The following is a 16,134-nucleotide window of genomic DNA, read 5'->3' on the forward strand; positions in this document are numbered from 1 at the left end:
TAGTGCTAGCCAGTGCTGAGCCTATAAGGATGCTGCAGATTTTTTCCCCCAAGGAATTTAAATAGATTTGCATGTGATTAAGTCAAAAAGCCAAGAAGGAAGGGGGAAATGGACCTCTTACATGGGAGTATACTGCTTGTGCCTAAAAACCTGGCATAAAGAGAGGAGGAGGGAATTTCCCTTGCTGGCTCTTTGCAGCTGGGATCCAGCACTACAGTAAGGAGCAGCATAGGCATGAGAAGAAGGAAGCTTGAGGTGATGCTTGTTAATAAATCAGAGCACCAGTCATTTGGTACGTAGGCAGCACCAAGCACAATGGGGCCAGAGCTGACTGAGGCGACACACTGGTCATAAAATGAAAGCAACTGGATTTTGCCCTTTCAAAGTATCTGACCTGTCAACAGGCTTTCCCGGTAACTAATGGCATCTCTGAGCTGCCCTGCGGGGTAGGAATGATCAGCCTTATTTTGCTGAGGGAGAAACGAAAGCAAAGGGGTGTGCCCAGTGTCCCTTAACAAGGCAGTTATAGCTATGAGGCCAGAAACCAGGAATCCTTATCCAGTTAACCCTGCTCCAGATCCGTCCTGCATAGCCTCTCGAGGAGAAAAAGCACCATGCCCCTCGGTGCATCCATCTTCTGTCCCCTGCTGGCAGTTAGGGACAGGATTTTAATTGCACTGCACCTGGCACTGACTCTTCTTGCAGCTCCTTGTGCTGCTCACAGCAGTCAGGATTGTTGCAATTTCTGGGGTGCTGCCCTTGGCTGAGGCCCCATCCCCTTACTCTGGGTGGCTAGATTTTACTTGCTATTGGTCAAGCCCCCCTGGAGACTTTGAGCGAGAAGGGAGAAGCCCCCTCTCACTTGTCTTCCCTTTGGCACACATTGATTATTCTCTCTCCCCATAGCTTGGTGGGAGCTGAAATTAGTCTTTGTTCAGTAACTTCAGTTTCTATTGCAGAAAGCCTTATCATGTGGCAAACAGCTGTGTTTGTGCAACTGCCTCTTTGAATGGGGGGGCATATAACTGTTTTCTGCATGCAAAATTGCTGGCTGGTGACTGCGTTAACATATTTATTTCTCAGGCTCAACTGAGGTGGCAGGGCTGCAGAGGTCTGTTTGACATATATAGATAGAAACTTCTTCAAGGCACCTTCTTTCTCTGCTGATCTGGTGCCTGCATCCTGTATCCTATTGCTGTGGCAGCGACACACTTTATCTTAATGAGATCTGAGGCATAAGCGGAACCACAGCAATATTGGAATTGTTTCTTTCCCTCCAAATTGCTGCTGTGTTTTTGCTGTATTGCTGATCTGGCTGCATAAATAGTGTTTTTTTTCTGTCTTAGCTTGCAGGCTTGTTTAAGGGGTCACATAGTTGAGAGGGTCACTAACCAGAGCTTCAGGAAATCTTTCCTCTTTCCGCAGCATGGAATCACTGTGAGTGTTTGCTCCTCCTGCTGTCCCACTCATCCCCTATGAGGTTTGGATGCTAGAGGTGCTGCCTTGACCCTGGCCTTGACACCATCGCTTTGTGTGAGGGTCTCCTGGATAGGACTTGAAGTGTAAAGGACCAGCAAAAAGGCTTTGCTTACCCCCTGTGGGATGGCTTGGCCCACTGACGGAAAGAGGAGGAGCTGGGGAAAGAGAACCACGCAAGCTATTTCTCAGGCACCAACCCTTGTCCCCTGCACCCAACCTCCCCTCACTGTTTTCGCTAGAGCCAGGAACTGAATTTATGTTGCAGAAGGTCTTGTGAAGGGGCAGGGCTTATAGTGTCTGGACCAGTCTTCTTGTCTAGGAAGCACCTGCCAATTATCAGTTGGTCACATAATCAAGTCTGTACTATAAATAGAAACCACAGATAAGCATCAATCTCTGGTAAGGCACTGTTCACCCATACAGCACCAGTCCAAATGCAAATATCACTGCATGAAAGATAAACTGTCAGAGCACTGATTGCTGATAAAATGCATAGGGTCACCGAATGAGGGCCTGCTAAAGTAAAACAAAACAACCCAATAGTTATATTCAAAAGTAAATGAAAAAGAAGACTGTGGGATTGTGTGGCTCTGCCACTGACTGATGTGCTGTTAGGATATTGGAGCCCTTCATCTCCAGGTCTCCAGCTTCAAGCCATGCCACACTGGTAATGGCTGGAAACAGTCACCCGCTGATGACTCTTCAGTAGCCCAGGAAATGCCCACAGGACAAAAGAAATCACTGTTATCCATCTTATCATGACTGCTGACTTCACTCCTTGGAGCAGCAGTCTCCCTATATGAAGGTTGAGGCCTGCCGGTGTGTTTGGGCAGGAGAAGTCTGCCCTGGCATTGCAGAGGCAGAGGACATTGAACTGTGGGCTTGTCAGTAGTCTCATCTCTATCTGTGGGACAGGTCTTTAGGTCTGGCAGGCTTTGCTTAACCTGTGCCAGGATGGGACCAGGCCTGTCCTCATCTGAGTGACAGCCTTTGATCCTTCCAGTGTCCCCGATACCTAGACCTAGCAAGAAATTCCTAGGAATTTCTGACAGGCCTGGACACCAAACTTTTCCATCTGCAAAGCCAAATGGGTAGGGACAGCCACAGTGAAAACTTCCCCCGTGCTGCCTTATCCATGTCCCTTCCCAGGCTGCTGTCAAAGCTGAAGAGGAGTGGGAAAAGACAGCCAGGCTCATATGTTACCTCCATCTTGAATGAGGAGGAAATAAAAGAGGCCAGATTCCTTTTGGTGCCCTGCATATGAGCCCAGCAATGAGCCTATGCCGCTGCAGGAAAAAAAGACACAAGGGACTAGAAGACAAAAGCCAGGGAAACCAATTGTGCCATGTTGACCTCTCAGTAAAGTCACAGAGAAGCTACTGATCCTCTACAGCAAATTAATGTGCAGTAATGGCCTCTCTACACAGACCTCAGGGCTATTTAGAAGCCAGAAGGAGCTGGTAGCTTTTCCAGGTGGAGCGGTTAGCTCTTTCTTGGCTGAGCACTCAGCCCTCGTACGAGCTGTACCAGATATGACCACTCAGGTGGCAAAGGCCACCACGGGAAAGCTGAAGATGGCAGGGGGAACGTCCATTCTGTAGGGCGTTCCAGTCCACTCTAGGGGCCAACTGGTTCTGGGTACAGCTCCGGAGCTGATTCAGATTTGAGGGTTACTGTCAACCCATCAGCCATGTGAGCCACACTACCAACCACTGGGAGTAAGAGCCATGATGACCCAATTTCTTATAGCACTGTCCGTTGAGTCATAGCTTTGTCCTTTGTCCACAGAAACAGAAGCTGTCTACAAGCACTGCATGGGGAGATGGTAGACAGCACAGTGTCCAGCCATGGTTGTAGTGTGATTTGCAACTATGCTAGTTCTGGATGTAATGGTCAGTCCTAACTACTGTATGAGGACCCAAGGTAACATGCGTTGCAGAGCTGTGCCCTACACACAAACAGCCCATGCTTTAACCATATCCCTGATTGTGACTCCTTGGCTAGAATCCAAGGAGCAGACTCTCTGCTATGACCCTCCGAAAGCTGAGCGCAGAGGTGCCCATGCCTCCCAGATTCTGCCTTGCTCTGGTGGGCAGGCCTGCTGCAGCATAAATTAGAATAGCTGCAGGAGCTGCTTGATGTATAGGAGCATGAGCTGGCTCCAAAGGTCTCCTTGGCACCTCAGAACTGCCAGACTCCCCCCACCCCCACTAATCATACTCCCGCTCCCAGCTCAACCCTAAAACTGGGTACCACGGGGCAGAGGTGCCTTTTCTTACCTAAAGGACCACCAAAAAGGGGACCTCACAGCAGGGCCTCAAGGTTGTAATATCCCAGTTTGGAAGTGTGGTTAAAACCCATTCCCCACTTCAGTTCCCTACTGAGCTATGATTATTGGGCTGCAGTCAGACCCCTGCCTATGACCAGGAACTTTTGAATTGGTCGGCCAACTGGCAGCAGACAAGTGGCACAGAGTGGATAAGGCCCAATAATTTGCAGGACTCAGTGCCCACCCTCTTGTGCATACTAATGACGTCCACTGAGGCTTTTCTCCATAATTACTGCTGTTGTTGGGGGGTGGGTCAGTAAGTACCCATAAAAATTATCCCTCAGTTATGCAGGGTGGGCCAGGACTTCCTCAGGGATCTGCTCCAGCCTGATAGGTGAATACAGCTTTTCCTGCTGCCATGGCTTTGCGAGGAACGTTTCTTCAGAAAGGCTGAAAAGAGGAGACCTGAAGAGTCAGCCGTGGTCAACTGAAGCCAGCGCAGGGGCTTTGGCGGAGGGCTGAGTCATCAGTTCCCTTCATTGTGCAGAAATCCCCCTTCTTACGAGCGTGATGGCAAGGGGGGAATGCAGACCTCATTACTGCAGGAGTCAGGGCAGACTAGTCTGATTAAGTGAAACAATAATACTGCAGTGACTCGGAGGGCGCTTGATTGTCGGGAGGGAGGAGGAGAGCTTTTGGAGTGCCAAGACAGGTGTACGTGCTCATTGCTCAACTCTAGCAGCAGGAGCCACATTCAGGAACAAGGGGAAGTAAACATGGGGGGGAAAAACCCCTCTCTGAACTGGAAACTGTTCGTCAGTGGTGGTTGGCCTGGGGTGTCTGTTGTGCAACGGTAACAATTTTGTTTGCAGTGGTTGCTGAACAAAGCCAGATATGCTAACCTCAGAATGTCACAGCCATCAGACCCGAGCTCAGTGGCTGTGAAGATATGGTGCAGTGCAAGGCATTTACTGCTAGCAAGCCAGAGACTGCTTTTAAAGGGGTAAATAAATAGCAAATATCCTAGGCATGAGGAAGCAGCTACAGCTTGGAGCACTGCAGTAGTTTGTTTGTTTTTTCCCTGGGCATTACAGGTACTTGGCAAACTTTTCCGAAGTCAGTCTCACAACACATGGGTAAGGTCAGGCAGTTCTGGTCTCCAGGTGGGGAAACTGAGGTCTGGAGAGAAGTGACTTGTCCAGGGTGAGATCATGAGTCAGTGGCAGAATTGGAAATGGAAACCACAGCTCTCTGGCTACTTGTCGTGGGTTTTAGCTACCGGACCACTGGTATTTGGCCAGGGTGCTGCAGCACCCTGCTGTGAGATCCTTTTAAGGGTTCTTCAAGGTGCCAGGCAATATTAGCACTTTTAGGTGTGCATACTCCTACACGTGGTTCATATGAGAAACCCGGAGATTTCAAGTAGGTGTCCACATGGTCCAAAACATTCTGTACTGTTGTGGGGTTTCCAAATTCTTTGCAACAGGGAAATTGCTCCAGTATTTTTCCGTAGTCAAAAAGCAAGTGAGCGCTAAGACAGCTGGGCATTTTCCAAGGGGTGCCCTGAGTCTAACAAGGTAGACAACCACTGCTTGGATGAGTACTCTTTTCCAAGTATGCAAGGGCTCAAAGGATATCACTTTGACTAAATTCTGACAAAACAGAGCCCAAATATCAGCAGCTCAGAAAACTAATGGTTTCCTTCCCCTCCCTTCTGGTTAAAGACCTTTCTAATGCCACAAAAAGATTCCTGCTTAATATTGGTCCTTCCTCTATTGCAAAATAAAATAAGCCCCAAGAACCCTTGCCATTAGGGTAAGTCTTGTATATAGAGTCATGTAACCCCCCTGAGACCACAGAGAGTACATGCATGACTCTTGAGGTACATGTGACATTGGATCATGGCCTGCAATGCCAAGTTTTGCAATAAGCCACAACGCAAAAAGATTAATGTATCAAGAAGTCTCCAAAAGGCTTTGCATTTGATGTGGGAGAGAGCACGAGATCAGAGCACGGAGGAGCCAGGATTAACATAAAATTACAAAACCTTCATTATTGCTTGAAGGGACATCCCAGACGGGGAGCTCCCCCTCTCCAGGTCCTGCCTCCCCCTCCCATGTGACCTCATGGTGCCCTAGAATGATAGAACGCGTGAGAACAACACCCGCCCCCCCTCCCCAATACCACCAAAAACACCTCCTCCCCATAGCCCTGTTTCACGACACAGACACAGAGTCTATTATCCATTTCGTTGGGTCATTCAGATTTCAACAGCGATTAATCTTTAGCCAGAAAATCATGAGCTCAGATCTTTGTAGAAGTTCACAGGTTTCATTGCCAGGGTTAAAATAAGAGAGGGTGACAGAGGGAGAGCGCACATGCCCACTTGCGTGTATGTGTGAGCAGGTGTGTATTTTGATGCCCATGGATTTGAAGATGCAAAATAGAAGAAAGGGTCCATTATGGACTTCTCCCTGGAAAAAAAAACTCAGTTGGAACTTGAATTTCTATTCAGACCACTTCTGGCCCATGAAAAAGGCCTTGATGAGGCTAATATTGCAAGGTACTGCAAGTCCTTAGTGCCTGTCAGGATTTGGCCCCCTGCCACTTGATGGCTAGCAAATGGTTTTTAGAGGTTTGCTTTTGGGAACTGGTTTGTAGGTAAAGTAGATATGCATTAGAATAATGGTTCAGGGCAATGGCAAAGGTTAATTGATTTCTAAAGGCCTATTTGTGCGAGTCTCCTCCAAGGTCCACTGTGTCTGACAGGCAAGTAGCAAGCAGACACACAGGCCGGCGAATGGAAGACATGTACCACGCTGGTCCGTAACAGAGATAAGGGACTCAGCAGCATTGGCACTAGGACACAGTGCCTGAGTGCAGAGCCCTTGGGATTTCTGGTTTTGGTAGATGAACCAAATTAGGAGAACACCAGAAAGAACCAAATTAGGAAGTGTGAATGCGATGGGTTTGTGAAACAAGGGAATATACTGACAGGACAGAATGTAGACAGTATGATGACCTGGGTTCCTGGGTTCCCCTGATAAAAATGGCAAATTCTCTGATAAACAGTCATAAATTCTCTGATAAAACCCCCAAACTCTGTTATTAAAATGAAAGGCCACCCACAGCCCCCTGGCCCTGCTGGTGCCCTTCACTTCTACCCCCATAGCCCCTGCTCCCCCAGCCCTGCTGGAGGGGCCCCCAGCTGCCAGGCCTATGGGGTCAGGGACCCAGGTCCCAGCCCCCTGCCCCTGGCAGGAGGTGGTGGATGCTGCAGTGAAACAAAGCCTGGCTCTCCCTCCCCCCCTCTGCCTACTGAGGGCTTGCAGGCGGTGCTCCCTGCCGGTGCATGCACTGCCAGTGGAGGCAGGGGGGATCTGTGCCCTCAGATCTGTGTGCAGGGTGGGCACAGGCTGCTCACTGTGGGCTTGGGCTCCCCACCCTGCTGCTCTCCCCTGGGGCCTCCACAGCCTGGTGGATGCACAGGCAGGGGGCAGCTCACCAGGGCAGCACAAAGCTCACAGTGGCAAGCAGCTTCCTGTATGGCCCCACTCTGCCCTTCAACACCTGGTCACACCTGTGTGGCCGGGGAGGCCCCAGGAGAGGGCAGTGGGGTGCCCCACCCTGCACACAGATCTGGGGGGCATGGGGCCTTCTGCCCCCTGCGCAGTAGCAAGGAACCAGTCCCTCCCCTCTGCCCCCCTGACGAAGTGCCCGTGGCTCAGTCCTGCTCCCCAAGCCCCGTGCACCACCTGGCTGGGCAGCAACTCCAGCCCCAGCTGTGCCCGACTCATTCCCTCCCAACGGGGGCCTCACTTCCCCACTCCCCCCCCACTTATCTGCAAGAGCTGCTCTCCAGGCTGCCCGCTGGCCACGTGGAACATGCACATGGTTCCCCCTGCCTGACCACCCTCCTTCTGCTGCCCCCAGCCCCTTGCAGACTGGAACTCTGCCAGCCTACAGAGAGCTCTTTGCAAAATTGCAAAATCCATGGGTTTCTCCACTAAAATGAGAAGTCCGCATTTTTCTCCATTAAAGGGGGAAATCTGCATTTTACTCTATTTTTCTGTGGGAAACAGAAAACCTGGATCCCTGATGCTGACCACAGAGAAACCAGTCTGTGATGCCCAAAGATGAAGAGTCATCCGAGGAGAGAAAAAATACAAAAGGAGGGATTTTAGAGGAGCAAAGTGTCCCCAAGAGGGGAACCCAAGGCCACCATGGATAGAGGGCACACTGCCAGCATGCATCACCCACCCCACTGGGGTGGGGGGAGGAGTTAGGCCTCAGCCTCCAACCTCCAGGCTGCTGACATCTGACATTCAAGAGATAACCTCAAAGTGAAGCTCACCTACTGGCCAGACATACCTTCCCTTTGATGACAGCTCTGGGACTGGTAGATAATAGAATCGTTTGCATTATTCTTATCTGGTATCATTGTGTAGCAATAACATGAACCTATTATTGAATGGAGAGGTCATTGTCCATCTGAGGGTTTGGGTTAAATGGCACCCCTGCCCCTTCTACATCCTTCTGGGGACCTGCATGATAGCACTAAGCCATTTAGACAGGTGGAGGTGGCTTTCTGGGTTGGCCTGCCTTAGGAAAGGGGCTGCGCCTAATGATAGGAAGAGCAGAGTTGTAGGGCTTTGCTTCTCTTTAAGGTCTAGCTGGCAGCTTTTATTTGGTCTGAGCTATGCAATAGCTATTAGTCTCCCAGATTTGCAAAGGCTGCATGGATGGAACAGTGTGTGGTACCCTGGGTTGCCAGTAGGATGACTCCCTCACCATTGTTCAACACAGGGGACAGAGCCCCTCAGCAGAGAAGCACAGGCTGACCCCTGCCACCCTTGAGAGGGAGCAACACTTGGCACCAGTAGTCTGCGTTTGTCCCCCGGTGGACCTGCCACAGTTAGACTCCTGGTGCTGAGGAATTATGCTGGCCGAGGGACTGGCTGGGATGCTGAGGTGGAGCCAGAAGTCCCTCAGCCAGGGGACTAGCCCCATTCTTATCAAAGTCAACAGTAAATCTTCCATTACTTGCAGGAGGGGGCCTTCTGTTTGGGGGGGAGGGGGCAACGGCTCTCCTATGACAAAATGCCCTGGGCTGGCCCTGAGAAAGACCTCAGGCTGATATCCCAGAATGAACCACCTTTAGCTCACTGCAGGCACAAACTGTGGTCTCCCTCCCCCATGCTTTATTTGCCTAGGGAATTAAGGTCCTGCTGAGAAAGCCTTCCCCCTGCTCTGATAACTGCCTGCATAGTTGGTCTCTAAATGGCCATTTGTAAATGAATGATCAGGATTAACTAGGCTACCCTCTGCAATGTTTACTTAGTATCCAGCCCCCCGCCACTCTGAGTCCTCCAGCTCTGCCGTCCAAGGTTCAGGGGCACAGACAGAAAGAAGGATCCCATCAGCAGGAAGAGATTTGGGAGGCCAGAACAATCCAACCCCTCTTCTCCTCAGAGCCTGATTTCTGCCAGGGTGCCTTGGACCACCAAGAAGCCAACGCATGCAAGAGAAGAATGAGATGCTAATAGCAGCCCCAAATCCCTTGTGCACAAGCCAAGAAAGGTCTGAAGGTCTCCAATCCAACATGTAGTGGAATTTCCCAGAGTGGAGAGTCTGATATAACAGGGTTGCCTGGTGATTTGGCCAGGGTGTAGGGCTGCTGAAGTGCATGGTGCTTCCTGGATTGTGTGTTCGGCAAAATGCAGAATAACAATGTCTCTCATTGTCCAAATCTGTGCAATGCTCCGAGGTGAAGACCCCAGAGTGACCTTTCTAACCCCAATATCTATAGATCAGGCGCATGTCTGCATCGGACCAATCAAAATCCAGACAGCTGTAGAGAAGGGCATTTATTTTCTAAGCACCTGCAGTTTTCAAATAATTTGCTAAACAAAGTGGGGTCCAAAGCAACCAGCCCATTTTATTTCTCAGGTCCTGCTTAACCTCTAACATGCCCACCACCACCTGCTACCCGATGGCTGATAAATCAACACATCATAACTCATATCATAAATCAACTGCTCAAGGGAGTGATCCTTGGGGCACAAAAGGAGCCTATCCCCTTATGCAGGAAATGGGGTAAGGGGTTAGCACCCCCCCCCCCTTGGCTGAACAGGGAACTCCAGATAAGACTGGGGGCAAAGAAAGAGGTTTATAGGCAGTGGAAGTGGGGGGCAGCCACCAAGGAGGGATATACCTCCCTGGCATGCTGTTGCAGGGAATCAGATAAGGTAAGACTGAAGCTTTGGCTGGCTACAACAATTAAGGACACTAAAACGTCCTTCTACAGATACATAGCAAGCAAAAGGAAGGCGCAGAGTAACACAGGGCCCCTGCAGGACAAATCAGGACAGCTGGTGGTTGGTGCAGGGAAAAAGGCAGAGCTCTTCAATGAGTTCTTCTCTTCAGTATTCCTGAGTACTGACCCTGACAATCCCCCCACCTTGAGCATAGACAGAGGTCCTAAAGGCACCAGACTGCCAAAGGTTAGTGCTGACTTAGTTAAGGAGCACTTGGAAAGGCTGGATGGGTACAAGTCAGCTGGTTCGGATGACCTTCATCCGCGGGTGCTGGAGGAATTGGCCAGTATCATAGCTGAGCCACTGGCATGGCTGTTCGACTACTCATGGTGCTCCGGCCAGGTCCCTGAGGACTTGAAAAGAGCCGATGTGTTGCCTATTTTTAAGAAGGGGAGAAGGGATGAGCCAGGTCACTTTAGATCAGTCAGTCTTACTTCTGTCCTGGGGAAAATACTGGAAAAAGTCATCAAAGAGTGCATTTGTACAAGCACAGCAGGGGAAACGATGCTGAAAGGAAACCAGCACAGGTTCATCACAGGTAGATCCTGCCTGACAAACATTATAGCCTTTTATGACCAGGTCATACACTACTTTGACACAGGAGCTGAGGCTGATGTCATCTCCCTGGATTTTAGGAAGGCCTTCGACACAGTTTCGCATCCTATTTTCACAGGGAAACTAGCAGGCTGCGAAGTGGACGCTGTACAGTCAGGTGGGTGGCCAAGTGGCTTAGGGACCACACCCAGAGAGTGGTGGTGGACGGGTCACTCATGGCCTGGAAGGAGGTGGGCAGTGGGGTCCCACAGGGTTTGGTCCTTGGACCGGTGTTATTTAATATCTTCATCAGCGATTTGGATGAGGGTGTGGAGAGCATCCTAAGTTCGCAGATGATACCAAGTTATGGGGCAAAGTTAACACACCGGAGGCAGGGAGCACATACAGGCCGACCTAGACAGGTTGGATCAATGGGCAGCACAAAATAGGATGCAATTCAACAAAGATAAATGTAAGGTACTCCATCTAGGGAGGAGGAATCCGCAGCACACCTATAAGTTGGAGGATGACCTCCTCAGCAGCTCAGAGGCTGAGAGAGATCTTGGAGTCATAGTTTACTCCAAGATGAACATGAGCCGGCAGTGTAACGAGGCCATCCACAAGGCCAATTGCACCTTGCCATGCATTAGCAGATGCACGACCAACAGATCGAGGGAGGTGATGCTCCCCCTCTATGCAGCATTGGTCAGGCTGCAGTTGGAGTACTGTGTCCAGTTTTGGGCGCCGCACTTCAGGATGGACACAGAGGATCTGGAGAGGGTCCAGAGGAGGGCCACTCGCATGATTAGCGGCCTCCATGCAAGACCCTACGAGGGGAGGTTGAGGGATCTGGATCTCTTCAGCCTTCACAAGAGACGGCTGAGGGGAGACCTTGTAGCCACCTATAAGTGTATCAAGGGAGGACAACAGGAAATTGGAGATACACTATTTACCAGAGTACCCCTAAGAGGAACTAGGAATAATGGGTGCAAACTAGTGGAGAGTAGATTCAGGTTAGGCATTAGGAAGAAGTTTTTTACAGTAAGGGTGGCCAGAATCTGGAAAGGGCTCCAAGAGAGGTGGTGCTATCACCTAACTTGGAGGTCTTCAAGAGGAGGCTTGACAGTCATTTAGCTGGGATCATCTGACCTCAGTTCTCTGTCCTGCCAGTGGCAGGAGCTCGGACATGATGATCCTTTGTGGTCCCTTCTGACGCTACGATCTATGATCATTGATGTGACAAAAGGGGCCGGTCGAAATATTTCTGCCTTGAGTCAGGAGTTCTACCTCGGGCACTGCCACTGACTCATGGCATGACCTTAACTAAGTCATTTCACCTTTCCAGGCCTCTCTTTCCACCTCTGTAGTAGACAAGGACAGGTTGCTGCATAGATTCCTCAAAAATCATGAAGAAGGAACAGCACTAAGTACTCCCCACCTTCTTCCCAGTCTCCTTTGATACATCTCCTGTGCTTAGAGTTTGCTTTCTATTCACCTGTGGCTGCTGGATCCAGACACTACAGCCTGACCTACAGGCAAACACTGTACTGAGCTAACTCAGTTTGCAATGCCTGCCAGACTCAGCTAAATGGAGATCATGAAGTGAGACGCTGAGTTATGAATGCCCAGCCAGGGGGGTGGCATGGATTTAGCTAAATCAGCTGAAAAGCTGCCATGCAACTTTTGTGGTTAGATCAGGCCCATTAATCAGGTAAGGAGAGAACAGGCAGTTGCTTGGAGCTTTGTAGGGTGAAAATCAACTTCTAAGGTGCGACTGTCATGCTGGATCAAGGCCCCAGTAACTTCAGTTACTGCGCAGTAAACGTGCACATGTAGACGCATGTAGATACACCCACTGAGAATCAGACTCCTAGCATGGACAGAGCTCCAGTTCCTAGTTCAGTTCAGTCACCAGGCAAGCGTGTTTGTGCCACCATGACTGGTGACTCAAATCTTGAGGCAGTGCTGGGGCTGGGCCCGGTGCCTTAGAGATAGGAGAAGTCTGCCACAAATCTGCTGCATTTTGAAAACATTCAAGGCTATAATTGCGTGCTTCCCAGAGTAGAAGACAGAGTTATAAGGTAAGTCCGCAGTGGCAGACAGGCCTGGACTGAGATTTTCCTCTGGAGCACAGAAGCTTTTAGCTTTTAAGCACGGACGTCTCCGGGTGAAATTCAGGCCCCATTAAATGTTGGCTAGTGACTCCACTGAGGCCAGAACATCACCCTCTCTGTGCCACTCTGTGGACCCTTCACCTGGGCCACCAAGCCCCCTTTAATGTAGGTTGTTAGTGGCTGAAGTAACCACAAATTGTTCCCTGTAATGGAGCTTAGTGACCTTTGGATATTTAGACATTCCTTCCTGTTAATGTGTCTCATGCTGAAAGCTGCTGGAACAAACCATTACCTCCCGCAAACACAGCGAACTTGGCACGTGTGAAACCACGGGCCAACTCTCAGGGTACCCGGCTGATCAATCATAGGAAAGTAGGGCTGGAAAGGGCCTCGCAGGGTCACCTAGTCCAGCCCCCGGCTCAAGTGTCAACCATCCCAGCCAAGTGCCTCTCCGTATCCCTCCTTCACATCCTCTCCCCATCCCACCCTGCTGGCCTGTACAAGCAATCAGTGCTGGGGCTTGAGCGCTTTCCTCGTCTCTTGTGGGGAAGGGGTCTGGAGTACTCTTCTGCTCTGAAAAGCAACTCTGTAGAAAGAGCGTGGGGAGGCTGTGGTGTACAAATGGCTTCCAGAGCATGGCTGAGATGCTCACAAGCAGAAGAAAGTTATCTTCTACCTACCCACCCTCCAAATGCTCTCTGGGATCTGACAGCCAGGCTGGGTCCTTGTGGCTTGGAAGCCACCACTAGTCCTCTCAGAACAGCAAGCTCGTCTGCGGATCGTGCATGCGGCCGGGTAGAAGAACATGGCTCCTCCTCTGAAGCACCAGGTGATGTAAAAGAAGAGGATACATCCGTTTTAGTCAGAAGAGTCTAAAGGGGACCTCAAGTCAGAAGGGGGTCTAACTTTTCCAAAAGTCAGAGGTGATTAGTTCCCTGATGTTGATTGGCATCCGTATAAAGCAGAAGGGTCAAACTCACCCCATGCCCCAGACTGGACCCAGACCATGGGACTTCTTAGGGGGTTGGATCCATGAGGCTGGCCATAGCAACTATGGTGGCAGCAACTGCAGTGGGGATTGCCTCACTGTGGGCTCACAGCCCTCCCTCAGCCCCTTACCAAGGGCCGTGTCCACAGGATCCCCTGTGTCTTGGATGAACCTGCCCGGTGCTACCCTCACCCTGGCACGCCAGTAGCCCTGCAGGCCACATGGAGCAGCTCCGCAGGATGCCCCTGGTATAAAGAACAGAAGCCACATGCAAAGTTAAGGATCAGATTCAAGCTCCCCCAAGAGTTGGGCAGTTAGGGACCTGGCTGTCCCCAGAAGCCAGGCTGACTGCTGACTCTCCACTGCTCAGTACCTTGTGTAGCTACATCTGCCTGGACACTGGCTTGGCCTTGTGGTAGGTGCCTCCACAGAGGCCACCTTGGTGGGGTGTCACGTCCACAGGGATCCCGAAGTGCTGCCAACTCTTGTGAGAGCTGATGTTTCTTTGCAATGCCCGGGTCATGGAGTGAGGCCACGACCTGAGACATCCCTGCTTTCTGCTTCTGAAAATGTCTGCGTTAAGCTCTTGTGATGGCAGAGGAAAGTTGGGAGGGGAGTGAGGCTGGCCAAAAGAGATGCCTGAAGGCTGAAAATCTAGAATTCAAATCAAGATTTAAAATAAAAACCTTGGGATTTTCGTTTTTAAAACCGCTCGCATGATTTCTGCCTGCTTGGGGTTCGCACTTGAGCTCTTCAGAAAGACGCAGCAGATGCTTTTCTACCCTCAACTGCGCTTTTAATAGATCTACCTTATCCCTTCAATCAAATGGAGACGGAGGGCAAAGTGGCTTTTATACGACACGGCGGCATGGCAGCAGTAACAAGAGTTAAAGCCTCTTTCCCCACCTCCCTTTCTTAAGCACTGGAGACACATCTCACAGCGTGCTCTGCTTGTCTCTCCTTTGCAAAGAAGCCCCTTTTCTCCCCGCTTCCCTAGCCAGCCGTCGGGGCCGCCACTCCCCACCGTCCTGGGCTGGCTTGTGGTTTGCCAACTGCCAGCTGCACCTACCCGGGCACGCGGGAGCGGGCGGCGGGGGCTGGACTTCACAGCAGTCTCCCCCCGCCAGCCCCGCACAGTGTCCAAGGCAGCGCCAGGAGGAACTAGCTGCACCTGTCCGTTCGGGCACTGCTGGCCCCGCTCTCCCAGCCCCGTTTCTCTTTTCATGGGCAAGCCCTGACCTGCCGGCCCATTGTGTGGCATTCACCGCTGCAGCTGAGAGCACGTCAGGCAGTAACGGCTGGATGCCATGGCTGTTGTTTATATTTGTTTGCCACCCAGGCCTCTCCTGGGTGCAGGGAGGAGGGAGGCAGCGAGAGGAGGGAACGGTAATAACAACAGCCGTGGAGTGCACGGGCTCCCTCGGGCTCCTCGCTCAGTAGGACACACAGGTATGCACACACGCTAAAGCTGGCAAAGGTGCCGGCGTGGTGCACAGATGGCAAAGGGCTGCATTGCCAGCCCTGGGCACGGCGCTGCCTCGGCGATGGGGGGAACCCGTGAAGAACAGGCAGAGTCCCCAGTCCGCTCCCTGCCAGGTTTATGGGGCGATGCCGAGACGCAGATGTGGTCCCCTAGAATCTGTCAACAGCCGCGTATTTGCAGTACCCCCGATTGAAAGCCGGGTGGGGGGGAGGGTACTACTTTCCATCACACCAGCTACACCCCCTTTTTTTTTAAGCGGGTACATGCAGCCTTGGGCCAGCGAGTTAGAGAAGATTAGCCAAAGGCATGGCCGAGCGTCCCGGTGAGAGGAGAAGGCAAACCATCACAAGGAGACAAGTAGTTCGGCTTTGGGTATCTCCTATCTATCCAGGGGTCGCCAACCGGCGGCACGGTTGCCACAAGTCACACGGGCAGCCTCTGCATGTGCCACACAACAGGTCAGTGAGGGGGTAGGAAGCACAGAGGCAGATAGGGCAGGGAGCAGAAAGCAGAGCAGTAGATCAGCAGGGAAAGGGGATCAGAGAGGCACTCAGGGAAGATTTGGGGCTAATTTGGGGCATGGCTGCCAAAAAAGGTTGCCCTCCACTGAGGAGGCTAAAAAAATTAGCAATTCCTCAAGTGCTTCCCCCTCCATACAGCATGTCTACATCTCATCCCCGTGGCTGTTGGGGACAGGTGTTCTTGAACATGCCCTACCCACCTCCTCCTGCTCCCAGCTGCCAACTGGGAAAGGTGATGAAACCACCCTGGGGGTCATCCCCCGTGGCCTTTCTCAAGCATGCTAGAGACTGAATCGGCAGAGCGATACCAGGCGATGCCCCTGGACTGGCATTACTGTCTTACTTCTGTGTGTGGCGTATACGACTGGCAGTGGATGGCGGGAGTGTGCTCAGGGACGTCCACCCTGACCGGGCAATGTCATGGTTGTA

Source organism: Crocodylus porosus, unplaced genomic scaffold (assembly GCF_001723895.1).
Source record: "Crocodylus porosus isolate Cpor-Errol unplaced genomic scaffold, CroPor_comp1, whole genome shotgun sequence".
In the NCBI taxonomy this organism is placed as follows: Eukaryota; Metazoa; Chordata; order Crocodylia; family Crocodylidae; genus Crocodylus; species Crocodylus porosus.